The following is a 19,878-nucleotide window of genomic DNA, read 5'->3' on the forward strand; positions in this document are numbered from 1 at the left end:
CAGCAATGATTTATGAGCGATAGTCAAGAAGCAAAGTGAAGGACGAGGAAAAGCGAAGCGGGCCTTCGTACAATATGGCTTATATAGAATGTCGAGGTGCATACATACATATGTACAGATGTGTCGGCCAAGATAAAACCGCATAAGCCGTGTGTCAGTGGCATATTTAGCTGTGCTTTGGTTGGATTACACTTAGTGTGTCGGCTTGTGTATTGCCTAACTAAATAGTGTTGCAGCTGGAGTGAGTCTATGTGTGTGTTGGTTGGTATTAATTGTGTATGCATTGCTGGCTGTCAGCCAAAATATTTGTTTATTTACATTGTGGCAATTATTAAAACCATTAAATGCAAATTTACTTATATAAACAAACACAAGCGTAGTTACTTATTCTTATACATGTATGTATGTACATTCAGAGATATTCTGGTTATATAATCAAAAAGGTTTTAAAAATTAGCTGCGCGGAGATCCAAAGCTGCCGCTGGCTTGGCATTGGCAACAACTGCTGACTGTGTATAATTACCGAAACCCGCAGCCGATAACACTGCCAAAAATCTAAACTATATGGAACATGTGTTGCCGGACATTTTTACACTAGTTTAGAGCATTCACTAAAAAGATATTAGTACGGAAAGTCGAATCCAAAAAAAACTGTCGCATTTTCTCTTTATTTTTTTTTTAATTAAAAGAAAATTTATAATTTTAAGTTTCACTTATTTTTCTTGTAAACATTAATATGTATTTATTAAAAAAATGGAAACCCAATTATTTTTTATTCAAGTTTTTAATTTGAACTAGGTGGCAACCCTGTTACAAAATATTTCCCGCCGGAAATGATGTTTTCTATTCGAACTCAACAATTTTTTTTTTAGTTTTTAATTTTACCTAGGTGGCAACCCAGTTTTGAAATATGGGCACAATAAAGTATTCTTTTGAATCTTATATAAATATGAAAACAAAATTTATGAACAAATCAGTTTCAATTTTTTTATTATTTACGAAATGGGCAACCACGGAGCTCATTTCAGTACCAGTACTCGGTTCTGAAATATATTTTCTTTAATTCTTTATTATTTGATTCGAAACTGCAAAGAGAAATAAGAAACTGTTTGCTAATTTTTATGATTTTTTCTGGGCAGCCTTTTCTTTTTCCATCCCCAACGCCTCACTTGGGTTTCGAAACTAAAAATTACTTTGTGCAAGTTTTTTAGCTTACACACATACATACATTTAGCAAACCGTCTTCAAAAGAGGCACAACTCCAAATTTGACATTTTTGAAATTATGCGCTAAAATTGTACACAGAGCTTTTATTTACCTTTCAGCAAAAGCTGGATAAAATTTTTTTTATAATTTGTTAAACAAAAAATCTAAGGTAAAGTCTCGCTTGCCCATATAGTTTTCATGTGCTTAGAAATAGTTCGTGGCATTTTCTGACAAACGTCTAATTTTGAGTTGTGCCCCTTTTTAAAGACGGTGTGCGATATGTATTGTACTATCACCTTGATTAGCACAGTATCTTTCTACTTATGCATTCATTAATGACAAATTTTATATTTTGGCTAGCAGCCTATTCCCTATAGACATACAAACATACCCGTACGTATGTATGTACATATAGAAGGATATGTACATATATTTATAAATGCATGCATATGTATGTGCTGGCATACGTTTGTATTAGTTAAGTGCCCTGACTACGCTCATCATACCGTTAGGCAAATTTTAAAGGGGTTTGGAGATTGGCTTTTAGCATTATTGCCTAACAAAGAGGCTTCGGTAAATGGCTTTTGTGTCTGATTTTTTTTTTGTGGTTGCAATTGTAATAGCCACTTACATATGTGACATTTTGAAAAGCAGATGAGCTCAAAACAAGAGTAAGTAGATGCATTCTTACAGATACAATGACATGCATATTTACGTATATTTACGTACATATGTATATTGCTCGCACATTGGTATGCCTTAGTCCATACATGGTAACCGAAGCAAGTCAGATGTATGCCAAATGAGTTTAGCCTTCGGCGGTTATTGGCCTCATGCGGGCTTTAAATATACATACATACATACATATCTATGGTATATGCGTATGTATAGAATTGTATCACCAAATGTGTCATATATTTTTCATTTGGAGAATTTTTTTGTCTCAGATTAGTTCAATGCAGATATACATAAATATAAGGAATCTAATCAATGGTGTTAACCTTCGCTTGCTACTTCCTTCCCTACTTAGCAACATAATTTTTCCAAAAGAAGTGCATGCAGATATTGCTCAAAAATACCACTCATTTAATTTTTCATTAAAACTTCCAACGCCACAGCCACACCACCAACTTAAAAGCAAAATAAAATAAACCTTTACTTCTACCTAAACACCACGCAGTCTTTCACTTCCTGCAGGTAGCGGAGATCCTTACGAGCAAATCAATTATGGTTACGTAACATATACAAATCAGCGTCAAGCCACAGAAAATCGCTCAGCGTACAGAGCTATCACATGTCACTCACACCTTCCTATACATATTCCCTTTACCGCGCAAATCTTTTTCTTCTCCCCTTTTCCGCAAACCACAAAAAATAACTCGCCTGGCACGCATAAAAGCTTTAAAAGAAAATTGTTTTTACATGTGTTAAGAAAATGTTATCACACAATGGCTGGCGAGCATGGCGTAGCGGGCGTGGGAGTTTCTGTCGCTTAAGTCGCTCTACCAACGCACGCATTACTCATACGCCCCGGCGCACTCGTTGTGTTGCGTGCTGAAGGTGTGTGTGTGCACGTGTTCCCACGTGTGAAAGTTATCACCGCTATAAGCTGTTAACTGTTAACAAAAGTGAGATATTACAATGTCGAATGGTGTAAGGAAGCCTGTGTGTGTCAGGAAGTGCGAATTGCGGGGAAGTGTTAAAAAATAGCAACAGAAAAAGCAAAATTCTTAGAATGCTTCGACAGATGATAGCAAAACAAATGTGGAAGGAAGTACATAGATAAATAAACAGCAATTTCCAATAGCAAATATTTTATAAAATATCAAATAAAATAGAATATAACTTTGATAGAAGGTATTTTGTAAGTCTTACTAAAATAATATAATTTTAAAGAATTTTTTTTAACGGAACGTCATTTAAAAAAATATATGTAAGTCTGTTTAGAGTTTATGTTTTTACCATGATAAAAATATAGTAAGGTAGAACCGCTGAGAGTCACTTTTAAAATTCTTGACGTTTCCAAACAATTTAATTTTTAAATTTACTCACAAACTCACACACACATTTTCATTTTCAATCTCAAGCAACAACAATTTCGAACAATTTCAATTTTTTATTTTCACTTGTATATGATTTTAAAATGTTGGCAAACTTCAAAAAAAAATCATGGCCGACAAATTGAGAGAACGATTCTACCTTGCTATATTTTTATCATGGTTTTTACAATGCTTTTTTAACGACTTTAAAAAAGTAGAATATTATGAATTCGCCGGAATATTTTTATATGTTGGTACCCAATAACTTTGGAAACTAAGAGCACTCCTAAATTTTTATGTGATCATTAAGGTCGGTTGTTGTTTTTTTTTTTACTTAAGAATTATTTGTTTTCTTTTCAAAAACATAAGAAATGAAAAAACTATCAATAGATCAATATAAAACCTGCACCAAAAGATAAGGCGGGATGACTTCGAAAAATTTTAGTTTAAACGCGTACATTTATAAAATTTTTTTTGCGAAATTCTAAAGACTGGATTTCGAAAAAACCCCATTTTTATGTTTACTAGTTTATTTGTGCTTGAAGGGGGCTTTCTACTTGTTGTAATAGTTTTTATTTTTTTTTGGGAATTTCCAATTTCAATTTTATTATTCAAAAAGAGGCAATTTTAAAATCAGAAATTTAAAAATGTATTTCAGTTCATTCTATTCAATTTAGTTTAATTTTATTTTATTAAATTTTATTTAATTTTTTTTAATCAATTTAATTTTATTTAAATTAATTTAATTTAATACAATTTAACATAATCGTATTTCAAATTTTTTTAGATAAATTAGATTAGATTAATTAGGAAATTTTGAAACCCAGGTACCTATCTAATTATAACTACTTTTAAAGCTTAGTAGTTAATTTCGGAGAAAAACCTTTATAAAAGTTTTGTACCAAATATACCTGCATACGTAATATCTTGAGAGCCATAAACAGGTTTAAGAAATTTTGATAGAATAAATTTTATTTTCATTACTTGAATGTTTTTATATGTAGATTAAAGTTTTCTTGATAGTTCAATACTCAGTATGAACTTATAATATACAATTTTTTTAAATTTTGGTAGGAAAAAACTTTTAAACAGAAAATATTAGAATGCAAGTCTTCAAAGCTGTTAAAAAAGTTAACCAAAATTTATATTCATTTTACTTCTGTAGTTTAAGCATTTTTAATTTTTTTTTTTAATTCCGAAATTTCAGTATGAATCAAAAATTTCAAAATTTAACAGTCAATTTCACGAAAGCAATTTAATTGAAAAATGATTTTAGTTTTTTGAATCTTATATGGAAATTGACAGAAAATAAAAGATCATTTTCCATTTAAATTGCTGGTGAAACCAGCTGCAAGTACTTTTTTAACAGATTTTTTTTTCAATCAAATTCGACTTTTTCTAAAATTTAAAATATTTTAAAGTTAAAAAATTCGAATCGTCGAAATCCTAATATGTGTTAAAAATAAGGGTTCCCAAACCACAAAAAAAAAATTAACAACTAAAAACTAGGATTTTGAAAAAAAAAATGTTTTTACTTATTTTTGAAAGTAAACATTTGTGGCACTCAAAATTCTTGATTTCGAAAATACTTATAACACAATTTGTTTATTAAAATTTGTTTTTGAAAGTTAATGCATCAAAGTTAAATACGTTTACATTTGTAAAAAAAAATATTGTGGTTTTTCACACTTGCCTGGTTATCAGGTTGTCTGCTTAAAAATAATTTTTCTGTAGTGTATTTTATTGTTGTACAACAACGAAATACACTACAGAAAATTTATTTTTAACCAGATAACCTGATAACCAGACAAGTGTGAACAACCAGATTATGAAAAAATATTGGAAATTTACCATACAATATCAATCTTCAAACCAGAAGTTTGTAAAAAAATGTAATAATTTTTTTTTTATTTAAAAAATTTCTTTAGTACTCAAAACAAAATTTATTCTAGAATTAAAAATAACAATTTATTATTTTAAAATAAATAAAATCAAAAATCTGATTTAAAACCAAAATTTGGGAAAACTATGGTGTTTGTGTATTCTAAAAAAAAAAACCTGCTTTCTTTTTTGCTGAAACATGAAATTCAAAATATCTGTTTTCATATGCAATTTAAAATCACACATTTCAAGGAAAAATTTTTTTTATTTAAAAAATGTTACCCACTGAAACCACATTTCTTTAATCGTGAAGGGTTCCAAGAGCTAGCAATTAACAAGTATTTTTTAAGCAAAATATAGAGCCGAATTCTATGCTCATGTAAAACTTTAATATTTTCATTAATTTCTTCAATACCCAATGTTCCGCTCACTGGTAGTATGAGACCACCCTTGGGATTCCATCTTTCCGTTAAAGGAAAAGAATTATCGAAAATGGTTCATGCGGTAACATACATATTTTACGACGGCTTAAAAGTCTCAAATTAATTTCAGCAGAAGTTACAAAAGAACCACTTTGCTAGTCAACCTTCATATATACAGATTATGGTATATTTGCATACATATGTATGTAAGTGTGTGTAGTCCCAAGAAAAGCAAAAAAAAAAACCAATAACAATAAATCCCATGTTTTGCACCTCTTTTATACTTCCTAGACTTTTGTGCTAAAATTTGACCTTTGTTCGACACCTTTTGTTCAGCTTATTTGCTCAAGTCTTAGTTTTTCTTCCTCACCATCACCTCCCTCATCGACACACAGCTCAACTCAACACAAAGTAGTAGCTCAGGTGTGTGGCTGGCCGCTGGCACTTTTTTGATTACTTACATAAGTTGATTGTTATTGTTACAGCATAATAAAAAAGAAAAAAGCAAAAAAAAGTTCTTCAATGTAACGAAATTTATGAGAAGGTTCTCTTCATTTTTTTTTTTTTTGTTACTGCAATTCATTCATTTCGCACTTACTTATGCATATCCATCAAATTGAAATTACATTATACTCGTATTAAACTTTTAGTTTTCACCATCCTCGCCCCAAGCAGCAAAATCATGTTACACTGCTGATATTCATGTTACCAGCGCCACCATAGTTCTGGGGTGGTACTGTAACAGCGCCTAAGTGTATGCAAAAGTTTAATTGGGTATGCGAAAATTTCATTCATTCTGATACATACATAGGTAGACTTGCATAAGCAATGTGCGGTTATTATTCGGCTTCTGTCCGTGGAGGGTGAGGCGGACTCTACAAATAAGGTGTAGCAGACATGTGCAACAATGTGCTGTATGTTGGCGGGAAGGTGGCAACTGATTTGTTTTATGTGCTTGCGTGCATGTGTATGAGTGTATATGTGTATATGTGTAGGCCGAAAGTTATAATGAGATTTTGCGGTTTTCAGCAGAATTCCGAAATTAATTAGTCGGTGTGGCGTGGTTGCATTGTTTATTGTAAGCATTGAGCGTTGATTGTGATATTAACACCGTACTGTTGTTGTTTTAGTAATTTACATAGTTTTAAGAACTAGTAGCGAAAAAGTAGGAACGTTTCTTTACGTAACTACAAAACTGCATTAGCTAGAAATGAACTTAACTGCTAAATTCTAGTAACGAAGAGAAATTATTGCAATAGCTTCGGCTGAAATTTTGTTTCAAGTTAATATAAATTTATTTGGATATTTTTGATATTTGAGAAAACTAAAACTTCAGAAAAAAACTTTAAGAAATGCTAAGTTCGAAAATATAATGAAAATATTTGGAACTCATTGCTTTTTTAAGAAAATGAACTCACTGAAATTATAAAAAGGAAAAATAAAGGATTGGAACAAAAATACAATTTTTTTTCAAATTTATAAAACTAGCCCAAATAATAACTTTTTAAGGAAATTATGAAATGAGCTCGAAGAAATATTTTTTTATTAGTATTTATTTTTATTTAACCAAAGTAAACAATATTTTTTTTAAACCAATAAAAGCGGCACCAAAAAATATTTTCTTTTTAATTTCTTTGAAATTACAAAAAATAAGCCTTGGAAGACAATAAAACATTTTTTTGAAAAGTTGCCATGTATTTAGAAAAATCAAATGTGTTTAATGAAAATCAAATTTTTAAAATAAAACCAAAAACAAATAACATCGTTAAAAAAGAATATAAAGTTAAAAAATGTTAACCAAAAATTTAAATTAACAATATCTTAAAAAACTGGTTTTAAAATTAAACATTTTTTTTTTTAATTTTGTTAAATTTTTTCTTTAATTTTGAACATAAGCCTCAAATTTAAAAACAAAAAAACTTAAGCAACTCTGATTTTGAAATTTGAAAAAAAATTGCAAAACTAAACAAAAAATTTTTTTTTTTAATTAAATTTTTCCAATCACAATTCTCAGATACATATGTACATATCACCCACCTACTACAAAAGTATAATGACAAAAAAAAACAAAAATCCAGTTCAATATCCAGAAATGACAGTTGCCTCTTCTTCTATGGTATGTATGTATTCATTTTCAATATGTGTAAATTGAAAACATTCTCCAGTTTTTGACTTTTTGAGTTATTGAAGAAAATGAGCGATATGTACTTTTTTTTTATTTACATATAATAAAATTTAATACACTAAAATCGAGCAAATTTACCGAATCCTTTTAACGAGAGATGTGGACAGATCTATACTAAAAATGTTTGCCCATATAAATTTGTTCATTTAAGTTCCCTTACGAATTTTATTAACATTTCAAAAAAAAACTTCAAAATTAGATAACGAAATTTTTTAACCACCGAAAATCTCATACTAAAAAATTTTATTTTTAACTAAAAAAGTTATTATTACAAAAAACATTCTAAGCATTAATTTATGATATTTCCACGTGCTCAATTTAACATATTTGTATTCTGAAAGCTTGCTAATCATTACCAACTTTAATATTCCGATTTTAAGCTTGTTTGGGTTTGGGTTAATAATAAAATTTTTAATTTTTAATTTTTATTTTTTTTTGTTTTGTTAATTTTTAATTTAATTAAAATTTAAATAAATTTCCAATTTTCATAAAAAAAATTAAAAAAAATGTCTTGAATTTCAAACTTTTTAACATGACTTAGAGATTTGTAATTGTTTTTGTTTTTGGAATAAATTTCAAAATTGCCTGTAAAAAAATAAATGGACTTTTATTATTGAAAAATTATTTTTACTCATCTGTCAGTTTTTGTATTAAATTTAAATTGAAAAAAAATAATTATTTTTAAATTGCTTTCGTGAAACTGTATATCATATTTTTTTTAATCAAATTCACTATTCTATATATTTAATTCCTATTTTCTTCATATTATTTATCTCCGAGTATTTTTTGCAAAGTATATATAGTGTTTTAATGATTTTTTCATAAATTTTGAATTTTTGTTTGAAATGAAGCTTACTAAACCAAATTGTATCACCTTTCTTATCTTTCCAGCTTATGAATTTTTTCATCTTTATATCAACACAACAAAAGTGACAGAAACAGGAATGCAAGTTCAACAGGTATGTCTGCTAAAACAATGAAAACTATATACTAGTCTGTTCTCTTACGTATACATATATGTATCTACTTATATAAACGTGTATTTTAGTTTAAGTATAACAAAAACATCATCTGAAATAATTAACATTTTTGTTCAGCATAAACAAAATCGCACTCTCAATACAAAAAAAAAAAAAAATAGTGTGTGAATTGAAAGTCCAACAAATGTTGATATTTGTATTCAAATAAACAAAGTTATTCACATTTTCTATCCTCACAAAAGTCAGCATATAGTTATGTGTGTAGTACATATGTATATCTACAAAAACAAACGTTCGAATGTCGCTCTCGAATACAATCATTTCCGCACACTCTCGTGCGTAACACTCACTCTAATCCGAATTTGCACCTGTGCTCGTTGATTTTCTGACAGCTAGCCGCTGACTGCCAATGCGGCACTCAGCTACAGGAAACAAAGCAATCACTGCTGCCAAACGAAAATACGATTTGCTATTCAGCACAATGGCATACCCAGCACTCAAATCCACATGCATATACATGCATACCTGAAAATTCAAAGGATATACATACCTTTGCAATGTATGTACGTATATCGACTCCTAAAACCGTTTGCCTTTGTGTGTGTATTTAGCTTAACGAAGAGGAATGTCACGTACAAAACTGCAGATATTTCTGAAACTAAAGTCTACCATCAGTGTTTTGAATATGTATTTGAAAAAGTTGCATCGATATAAACAAACGAATTTCTGCCAACGGCACACTACAGCTACATCGTTTGTGGCCACAAAGAGCTGTGTAAAAATGTGTAGTAATTATAGGGAATTTAATCAGTTGCAGAAAAATTTTATATCAATATGTAAAAATTCAAGTCAAATACGAATATCTTAAAAGCAAAAATTCCTGGCCACATAGTTTCCATGTTCGTGATATTGCTCCGAGTGATCTGCTCTCTCAATACAATGCAACAAAGGGAGTTGCAGTGACCACAACTCATAACTCTATCAGTAGATAGTGCGACCTGTAGAACCGCCTTGTGTTACACCAGTGATTCTCTTGCACATACATAATGCCTCTTTCTGTTTTTGCTCTCTTTTTTGAAGGTCTGGCTAAATTGTCTGGTTTCTTATTACCCTCCACGCTCTTTTAGCCAAGTTAAAATTTCTCGAGTACTTCTCCATCGTTACGGATGTCTTCATTTGTAATGTCATCTACCTCACTGTCTAATTGTGTTTCCAAGACATCTGCCTTTCAGAGTTAAGATGCTAGAGAAGGCATTCTTTACTGAATCAATTTTGAATATTTTCTCCAATTCTGTGGTCGGACAGATGTAATATATGGAAAGTAAAGTAAGTTGGAAGCTAAAAGTCTCCATGTTTATCTCTTTATCATAATTAAAGTGAGTTTTAGCTGCCCGCTCTGTGGTTGCTTGGTTTATACAAACTCTAAAATTACCTCTGAATATTTGAGGTTTTCTTGAGTGACTACCTCACCGATGGCGAGTTACTTCTTCAGATCCAGCCATAAGTTATATAAACATTGTGGACTTTCATCTGAGGAACTGCAGACTACATACTGAAAATTTTCATGCCGTTTGAAAAATTGCTCGTAGTACCGCTAAGTAGTACCGATAAGTAAGTTTACTGGTCTAAAAATTAATTTAAAAAAAGGGTGACCTAATAAATATTGAGAGGTCGCCTAAAAAATTTAGCTGGTTAGTTGAGGAAATACATGCGTTGCGACGTACATACATACAAACTTAGATCTATTGAGCTTTCCTTTTAAAGATAACTCCAACCTTAGACTTTTTATGGAATTAATCACTTTAGAGTTTGTCTAAAGGGAGTTATTATGCTCTTAGATTGCCTTTTATCACATTCCTGGTTTGGTGGCTGGTTTTCACTATGTCAGTGGCATTTGTAGTCAAATAAATGAAAACACATTGCCAAATGGGATCGAAAAGCGGTTAATCGTTTGATTTGGATCAGGATAGGTTTTTAGTCGTGCACATGCGCTGCGAAATCGGCTATCTTTCAGTTTTTGGCCCATAATATCATCGGTAAAGGTATGGATAAAGGAGATAAAGTTGCGTCAAAATATGACGACCAATTTTAGCGTCAGAATATGACATAGTGAAAAACCAGTCTTAACTCCCTCTTGTGAAGATGAAATGGGGAATCGTCAAGGTTGTCGCTTATGCGGATGACGTAGCCATAGCGTATAGGGGCAGTTCCCGCACACTCTGTGCAACTGGATGCATAGGGCACTTCGCGATGTATCAAGATGGTTCACGCGTTGTGGCCTTTGCGTCGATCCGCAGATCCACGGGCCTCTAATATTAATATACTCAGCAAAGTAGCAATCTGGACAACGCCAAATAAGGCTCTAAATGTATTCTTGGAACTTCTGACACTAGATCTGGCAAGTCAGTAGATGGCACCTCTTGCTGCACTTCGGCTAAGAGAGACAGGCCAATGGGAATCGGGATTGCAAGTTAACTCATCCCGTATTCTGGAAAAATATAACATTTTTACTAGTTATACAGACCCGTCCCAAACAGGGAATTTCTAGGCAAACTTGGCCTAGGCGGCATCGAAAAACGTCTCGAAGCGAATAAGACGCCGAAATAACTACCAAATCTTAAATTTTTCAGTCAAAGAAACATACAAAAACCATAGATTCTCCAGAGAAACATTCCACTTAGTTATTGCTATACATTAATGAAGCACTCAGCACACTACATTAAGCATTAATGGAGCAGCAATTTGCTTGCATTATACTTCTACCGAAATAATGTTTGCTCATTAAATAAAAATGTGTACGAGTTCGAAAAAAAATTTATTACATATGCCTTCAGGTTTCTGGTTTAGCATTCGCAAAACCGAAATACCGCAAAACAAATCGTAATTTATTAAACTCTACTGACCAATAATACCTGCTTGGAACTCAAATCAAATATGTACCAGCTTTTTCAAATCCGATCACTTAAAGCAGTGTACATGGCGTATGAGTAACAAACACAAAACACATATCGACATTTAACTGCCAGCAGCCTCCGCAGCAGGCAACAGTGAAAGCATTAATAGGGGTATTCTCCAAATCTTGCAAAGCCATTGCACGTAGCACGGATTGCATAAATTGCAAACACACAACAAGAAAATTCATGGGAAACAACATTTCCTATCGCTGCAAAATATGCAACGTCGAAACCCATGTATATATTTTGCAAAATAGCATAGCAAGATAATAGCGACCCTGTGCTAGTTGTTTGGTTGTTGGAATTGCTACATATTTCTCTCATTCCTCTCATCTCGCTCACTTAATTTTTTTTTTGCTGTCTCTTGTTATTGTATTTGATACATAATTTCGCTGCTTGCTCCCCATGCATGCTACCACTTTGCAATGGGGTGTTCTCGTACTCTTCGAAATTTGGAATAGTATTTTTGCATTTCGTGCAATCCGTGCATCGTGCAAGACTTCGAGAATACCCCTAATGTGGGTGTGCTCCATGTCACCAACATTCACCAAACCAAACCTGTCATTAATCGAAATCTGTTGCCATTTGCAGGCACAAACCCCGCACAAGCGCCCACATATAGTTATGTATAGATATTAGACTCCTGCGCAATTCCATTTAAACGGCCCAACAAGACATCCGATCGCCGCGCAAATACTTTCCATCCCCTACTTTCATCGTTCGGGTCAATTGTGAGTAAGCATAAACCAGTTTCAGCAAGCGTACGTAAACTACCGATCAATAGCAACACGCGTAGAGTATTTACTTTGCCTTCCGCAACTACTGCGAGTAAAAGGTATTTGACAGTAGAGTACTCTACTGGTAGTACTTGAATATTTTCGAAGAAAACATACATTTGTGGCAAGAATGATAGAAGAATTTTCTGGATCGCGCATTTGTGGTATTTGAAAAAAACTAAGGACAGGAATGTAGTGGAGCGATGAAGAGAGCGACGAGCAAAACGTACTTTCAACTAAAATGCTGATATACATACCTAAGTACATATGTATGTATGTGCATAGATACGTATGTGCATAGATACGTATGTGCATAGATACGTATGTGCATAGATACGTATGTGCATAGATACGTATGTGCATAGATACGTATGTGCATAGATACGTATGTGCATAGATACATATATACATATGTAAGTGTCCGCATATATTTTTTCTCGTCACTTGTTCTGTCGCTTCACTGCAGCAAAACCAAGTTGTGAGGAAAACCCTGACGATATGCGTAGAATTGAAACCATGGGTTCATATTAAATATATTTATGTATGCATGGACATATGTACATATGTTAAAATGTAGTTTCGAATTAAAAAAAATCGGATGAAGTTTTTCTTTCGCCATTCATACACCTCTAATTTCAGTATTTATTAAAAAAACTCAATGAAATTCGAAAACTCTATCTTGCATTTGGGTTTGCTCAATACCAATTTGAGCTGTCGCAGTGTTATCAAAAAAAAAAAGTTATCAATAGGTAGGTTCAGAAGGCGCAGCAGTTGAGCGCAACCGTTGCTAAACAAAAATCAGTGATCGTTATGCGTCTTTTGAACGACTTCATACATTAGCTGTCAAATTCAACTCTCAAAGGTACGCACCAACATGTTGTCTCAAATGATCAGAAAAATATTACGATCATCTAACACGCAACTATTCAGTTGATCAGAAGTACGCAACAACGCGTTCAGAAGGTGCAATCGCACCAGTTACTGAGCTGTTTCGCCTTCTGAACGTTCCAAATGAAAATTCGTTTCTCTTGAAATCAAGTTATATGGCTGCGTATGTATGTACATATGTATGTACATATTCCGAAATTTTTTTTATTTGTAAAGGCACTCAAGAAAAACTAAAAATTCATATAAAATTACGCACAATAAATGGAAAATAAATTTTCTTCTATAAAAAATTTCTTAAATCAGTATGCAGCTCTTAAGAAAAAAATGCTCGTACATCTCGTCGCTACCATGTTCAACTTCGAATGTGAAAATCGGCACTTTCCAAAATTTTGATTTGCCACTAATAATTTTATTTCGTATAGCAGCATTGCTTAAGTTATTGTTTTTGACAACTTATTTGTTGGTTAATGACTGCAAATAGTTTTATAGAAAATTAGAGACGAGAAATAATACTTTCATAAAAATTTAAGTACATACATAGATTTAAAAAGCTGCTTGAATACAAAAGTTTTATGAAAATGTCACATTAAACAACTGTCTAAATCTACATTATTTTTTATAAATAAGGCCGTAAACATTTCCTTACATCGTCGATTTCCATATTCTATTTTTACTCTTTCAATTTCACTGACCAGCGCTGAAAACGATATCAACTAGCAGGCTAACAACCAGAATTGAAATTTAATACGCAAGTACTTACCGTACTACAAGTATACAGAGAGTAGATTTGCTACTCCCTTTTGGCAGCAGCAAATATCTCTCGTACGCGATGAGGGAAAGTAGAGTACGTACTTTGGTGGAGTAATAGCAAGTACGTCAAGTATTTACTCTCTCAACGCCAAGTAGTGTATGTATGCGGAAAAAAAGTAACAATGTGTTGGGAGTAGAGTACAATGCAAGGAGTACGTATTGAATGAAATGCGGCAAATACAATTGCGCTGGACTCTAATAGATATGTATGTATTTTTGTAGGTATACAAGCGTAGTCACAAACAACAGTTGGCAGCAAACAAGCAAACGCCTGCAAGTGCTCTTAAATAAATCACCTACACATTAGTGAAATGAAAACAAAAACAAAATTAAGCAAAAAGAAAATAGTCTACGCAGGTGGCAGTGCAGGTGAGTGGACAACAAAAACAATGTATGTGGGGGGCGTTCCATACCAAAATGGACGGGGTTCACACTTCATGTGTTTGATTTGTTTCAAATTTTTACGGTTGATAGATAAACATATATAATAAATACATAAATATGAAATTTAGCTCGATTGAAAATTTTTTAAAAACTTTATAGCGCAAAAACAAAAACAAATCTATTTAACAGTTTTCCAAATATCTTGAGAACGGGGCGAGGAAAAAATTTGAAACAAATCACACATACACACATCAAAATTCTCTATGAAAAGAAATATTTTTTTAGTTTTACCTTGAAAAATTTTTCACATACAAATTTTTGGATAAAAAAATTTTACACCGAAGTTGAGGAAAATAAGTAGACTACGAATTTAGAAATATTTTAAATTTTTTTAGAATTTCTTTGATTATGCAGTTTTGTAGCCCAAAGTATAACAAAGTGCAAATTTTAAGCCATTGCAAAACTGGTGTTATTTTTTTTTTTAATTTTCTTTGAAAACGGTCTTACGAATTTTCTTCCATAAGAAAAAAGTGCAAAAAGCCGTCAGCATAAAAAATATTTAAAATCAACCCAATTTTTCAGTAGCTTAAAACTTGCACTTTATTATACTAAAATTTAATGGGCAAAAAACTGCATACTCGAAAAAATTGTGAAATTTAAAAACTTTGTAAATTTGTAATGTACTCATTTTACTCAACTTCTGTGTAAAAAAAATGCATAACTCAAATTATTGTAGAGTTCACCCCATAATACTATACTTAAATATTGCGCTCTGAGTATTAGCCACCATTGTGATTATTCTACTTTTTTTGAGATGGCATATTTTCAAAAACTATTTATTTTTATCAAAAAATTTTTATGTGAAAAATTTTTCAAAAAAAAAAACTCTTAATTATTTATTTTCATAGAAAATTTTAGAAATTACACATACACAAATTTTAATCAAATTTTTTCCTCGCCCGTTCTCGAGATATTTGGAAAACTATTAAATCGATTTGTTTTTTTTTTTTTGTGCTGTAAAGTTATTAAAAAGGTACTAAACAAGCTCAAATTTAATATTTATTAATTATTTATTTGTATCCATTAACCCTAAAAATTTGAAACAAATCAAACACACGAAGTGTGAACCCCGTCCATTTTGGTATGGAATGTCCCATGTATTTACATGACTCGAATTGTGAATTTTTTGTTTTTGTTTTTCACTTGTAGATGCATACATCATCCTCCCCCAGTTGACCCCTGCCTGACCGGTCCGCATGTGGCTTTCACGTACACATCCACAGCTACAGGTACATTAAGTGCGTTGTTTTACAAGCTTTCTATAAGTAGGCGCAAGTGTTGTAGTGACTGTGTCTACCAGCTGTTTTGTCTGTGTCACTCATACGCCCCCTCGGCCACACAAAAGTTCATTGGTATTCATGCGGTTAGGACATTTGCTTTGTTTATATACATTTAAACCGAGGTTTTTTTGTTGTAATTTTATTGGTTATTTTAGTAGTTGCGATTTTGTTATCTTTGTTGTGCGATACTTTTGTAAGTGTAATATGTACACACACGTAATATATGTACGCTGCCTCAGAAAATAAAGTTGCAGCTTTTCAACCGAAATTATTTCATTTATTTTTTTTTAAGATATCCGCAAAAATACTTCGAAAAATATGGAGATTTACGATTTGAAAATACGTCCAAGAATCAACAATTTTCTTATTATTTTCATGCCGTTAATAAAATTTTTTAAACATTTTTGTGCAGACCTTTTAAGCTTAAGCTTATCTATCGTCAGAGCTGATTTTTCGGAAAAAAATTTTAAAACTAATTTAATTTATAAAAGAAAAAATCGATTTCTGGAGGTATGTTCGTATAAGTCGAACTCACGTAAATCTTAATATCTTGCCGAAAGTCTTAGAATATAATAAATTTTATAATTTCGATGAAAAAACAGTGCCGCTTTTTTTTGTATCTAGAGTGTTCCACAGATTTAAAACTTGCCTGTATATTTATTATTCGATTGTCTATTTATATTCACAATCGTCCACTTGCTCGCCTCTTAATCGCTTACGCCTCATCGAGTAAATATATTTCTGCACATTTGTCCTATCACAGTCTGCTACCTGCTATCGCCCGGTTTATTGCCCCTTCGCATTACATCTCTTTCAAATAGTTTCACACAACTTGTCATTCTTGGTTAATTTTCCGTACAATTCGTTTGTAACATTTTTTTCCCCCTACTCGTAGTAGTTTGTAACTAACAAATGTATTTTCAGTTTGTTGATTGCTTGTTTTATCGATTGTTAACAAAAGAAGTTTACTGTGTTTGCTGTGATTATATTTTGTAATTTCGCATAAATATGTTCAGCACACAGTTTGATATCTGCAGTTTTTCTTTCATTGGTCAATGGACATTGTTTTAATCTTCATTCAATAAAAGTGTTTGCCACAGTGGCGTCGGACAAGTTTTTCTTTTTCTTCTTTTGTGTGTGGATACTTTTTGTTATTGTAAAGACATAAAAAAAATCGTTTAAAAACATAAAGAAAAAGTGATAGAGATAAAGTTAGAGGCATGGAAAAAGATAAAACTTAAGAATGAGTTATGTTATGTTATGGTATGTTCTGTTACGTTATCTTAAGTTATGTTTGCTATGTTATGTTATGTTATGGTATGTTATGTTTTGTTTTATGTTTGTTATGTTACGTTATGTTTCATCAACTCCTCTCAGTTTGTCCTAATTCACCTTAACTCACCCCACCCACAACTCACCTCATTTCATCTCAACTCAATTCACATCACTTTACTTCAACTCTCATCAACTCAACTCACCTCAACTCAACTCACCGCAACTAATGTTATTTCACCTCAACTCACCTTATCTTACCTCAACTCATCTCACCTAAGCTGAACTTACTATAACTCAACTTAAGTTATCTAAACTCAACTTAGCTTATCAAAACTCACCTTACCTGAACTCACTTCAATTCAATTCACTTCACCTTAACTCAATTATAAAAAAAAAAATCTATAAAAGGTAAAGCTTAGTAAATGATTCTTTTTCTTAATTATAACTGACTTGTTGAAAAGTTTAATTTTGATCGTCTTAAAATAACTTTAGAAAATGTTTTTGCACTTTAATGGTTACCTATAATAAAAGCATAAAATGTCAAACCCCTAAAATTAAAAAATATTCCAAATCAGTAAAAAACTATTTTAATCACCTTTTTACAAAATACGTAACAAATTTTAAAACAAAACCAGAATAAAAAATTTCAAAGAAAACAAAACTAAATCATTAAAAAAATTAAATCAGCGAAATAAATACATACACAATTTTTTTTTTTAACAAATATATACATAAGCTTTAAAAAAAAACAATGATTTCAAAGAAAAATTTGCAAAGTAAATTTTTTAAATTAGAATTTTTTTGTTTTAATTGCTTGATGTAATCTATTTTTACAAACCCTAGACTTTCTCAAATACAAATATTACAGTCCAATAAATTTAAATTTTTTCTGCAAACGAATATCCATGATATGAGCCGTTTATTTTGAAAGTGGCATAAGTCATTTCATGCCGTTTGACTGCAGCGATTATTTACCTGTATCTGAACGTGTTACGTTTATGATGGGAGAACCAATCATTTAAGCACAAGAGGTAGAAATTACCTATGTCACTTTCAATATAAATGGACCATATTGTCCTAAATGGCACGAAATGAAGAGCTTTTTAAAAGAAACTACTTTTCCGCACGTTGTCATCTCGCTTGAAATCATTTTACTGTGCTGGAAGTTTATCTGCAGCAAGGATGACCTGCTGAAAGATATCCTTACGGTCGAGGCCACGCAATGAGCGGCAAAGCGGCGCCATACACAAATGCCTCAGCCGCTCAGAAATGCCGCTCATTGCGGGGTCTCGGCCTAAGCTGGAATTGTTGTACAGTAAATTAAATGAAAAATTACATTTCCAAGATGTATATATTGTATAAAATTAAATTAAAAAAAAATATATATTTTTTAAGTCGGTTGAAAAATATTAATTTTCTAGAATACTCCAAGGGCCGTCACATTAGATGTTTTCATTGTTCATGCGCAATTTGTGCGATTTTTGAACTTCGAAAGCGGAATTTACGCCTTCGTCCCCTACCCAGTCCAAAGTAGCACTTGTTGGCATCCATTATATTTCAAGGCTGGCATTATTATTAGTATTAATGCTGGTTCTTAGCTTTCTACATATTTCCATTTTTCGCTGCTACTCTATCCATAGGGGTCTCTACAGTTAAACCGCCCTGTGGTTAGCTGTTGGCTCGCTTTTTCACTTAGCTTTTCAGAAGAGTCGGGTAGCCCATGTATACCAACCAGTCTTTCAGCTTACTTTTCGACTTATGTAGACACCTGACGTCAATGGTTTGTCATCACTGCCATTCTCTCGTCTAGCGACCTTGGAGGACGGCAGGTTTTCGATAGTCTGCCATTTAATAAAACCAGCTAGCTCTTGAATCACCACTTGTATGTTTCTCATCGAAATTTCGCCCTACCTGACCCAGAGTTTCTTTCGTCCAGGCTTAGCGCTCGCTCTAACGTTGTTTTGGGTGAATTATGGCTCTCAAGGGCTATTTATATGATCTTTAAAGTAGCATTTTACTACCCGACTGTCGGAAGCAGGGCTTACCGCCTTTTCCTTTGGTACTCTAACGAGCGATTTCCTCACTTCGTCTTCTTTATCCTTCTTATTTAAAATTGTTCCATATCAGTTTTGATGCATCGTGGATGCCACGACCCACTCGCTGACGCAAAACTATTGCAGCGGCAATGCGCCAATGTCCAGGCGGATAAGCTTTCAAAGTAGCTTTTAAAGTCAAATAAATTAAAGCAAAGGAAACAAATCATGCAAAGGAAGGAAAATTTGCTTTTATATGAATTGTAAATATTCGTCTAAAATTTTAAAAGATCTACTTCTTACTTTAGTTTTCGGTCGTATGGCTAAATTTAATTTTAATTTACAAACCCGGCTAATAAAATGGCTTACCTCATTTGAATGCTCTTGCCTTTCCGCGAATACTTGCCTGCGCTACAACAATGAAAGTTTCTTTTTGATTTCATTGAACAAATTTTAGTTTCTGCTTATAATCAAATCAAAATATCCGCATATGTTTACGTACATATTTACCTACATATTTAACAAAGTTAAGCCCAGTCAAAGCTATCCATTAGTAGAGATCCTTTAACTGTACAGAGTACAGTGCTGGCACACTCGCAAGAACTACGTGGCTTAAAACACACAACTTGTACAGAAAAAAACTTGTATTACAAGAACCTATCACCTTTAATTAACTTACAAGCAAATACAAACACACACCACTAC

The 19,878-nt window shown here is 32.2% G+C and overlaps 1 protein-coding gene across 1 annotated transcript in view; it reads left to right on the top strand.

Moving 5' to 3' along the window:
• Positions 1 to 19,878, top strand: part of LOC118740854 — a gene marked incomplete at its 3' end in the record, with an annotated part of 173,507 nt that overhangs the window by 51,792 nt on the left and 101,837 nt on the right. Inside the window, 1 exon segment of the mRNA XM_036472578.1 lies at positions 8,625 to 8,692.

This window comes from Rhagoletis pomonella, unplaced genomic scaffold (assembly GCF_013731165.1).
Source record: "Rhagoletis pomonella isolate Grant_MI unplaced genomic scaffold, Rhpom_1.0 Rhpom_scaffold_00006, whole genome shotgun sequence".
Classification (NCBI taxonomy): domain Eukaryota; kingdom Metazoa; phylum Arthropoda; class Insecta; order Diptera; family Tephritidae; genus Rhagoletis; species Rhagoletis pomonella.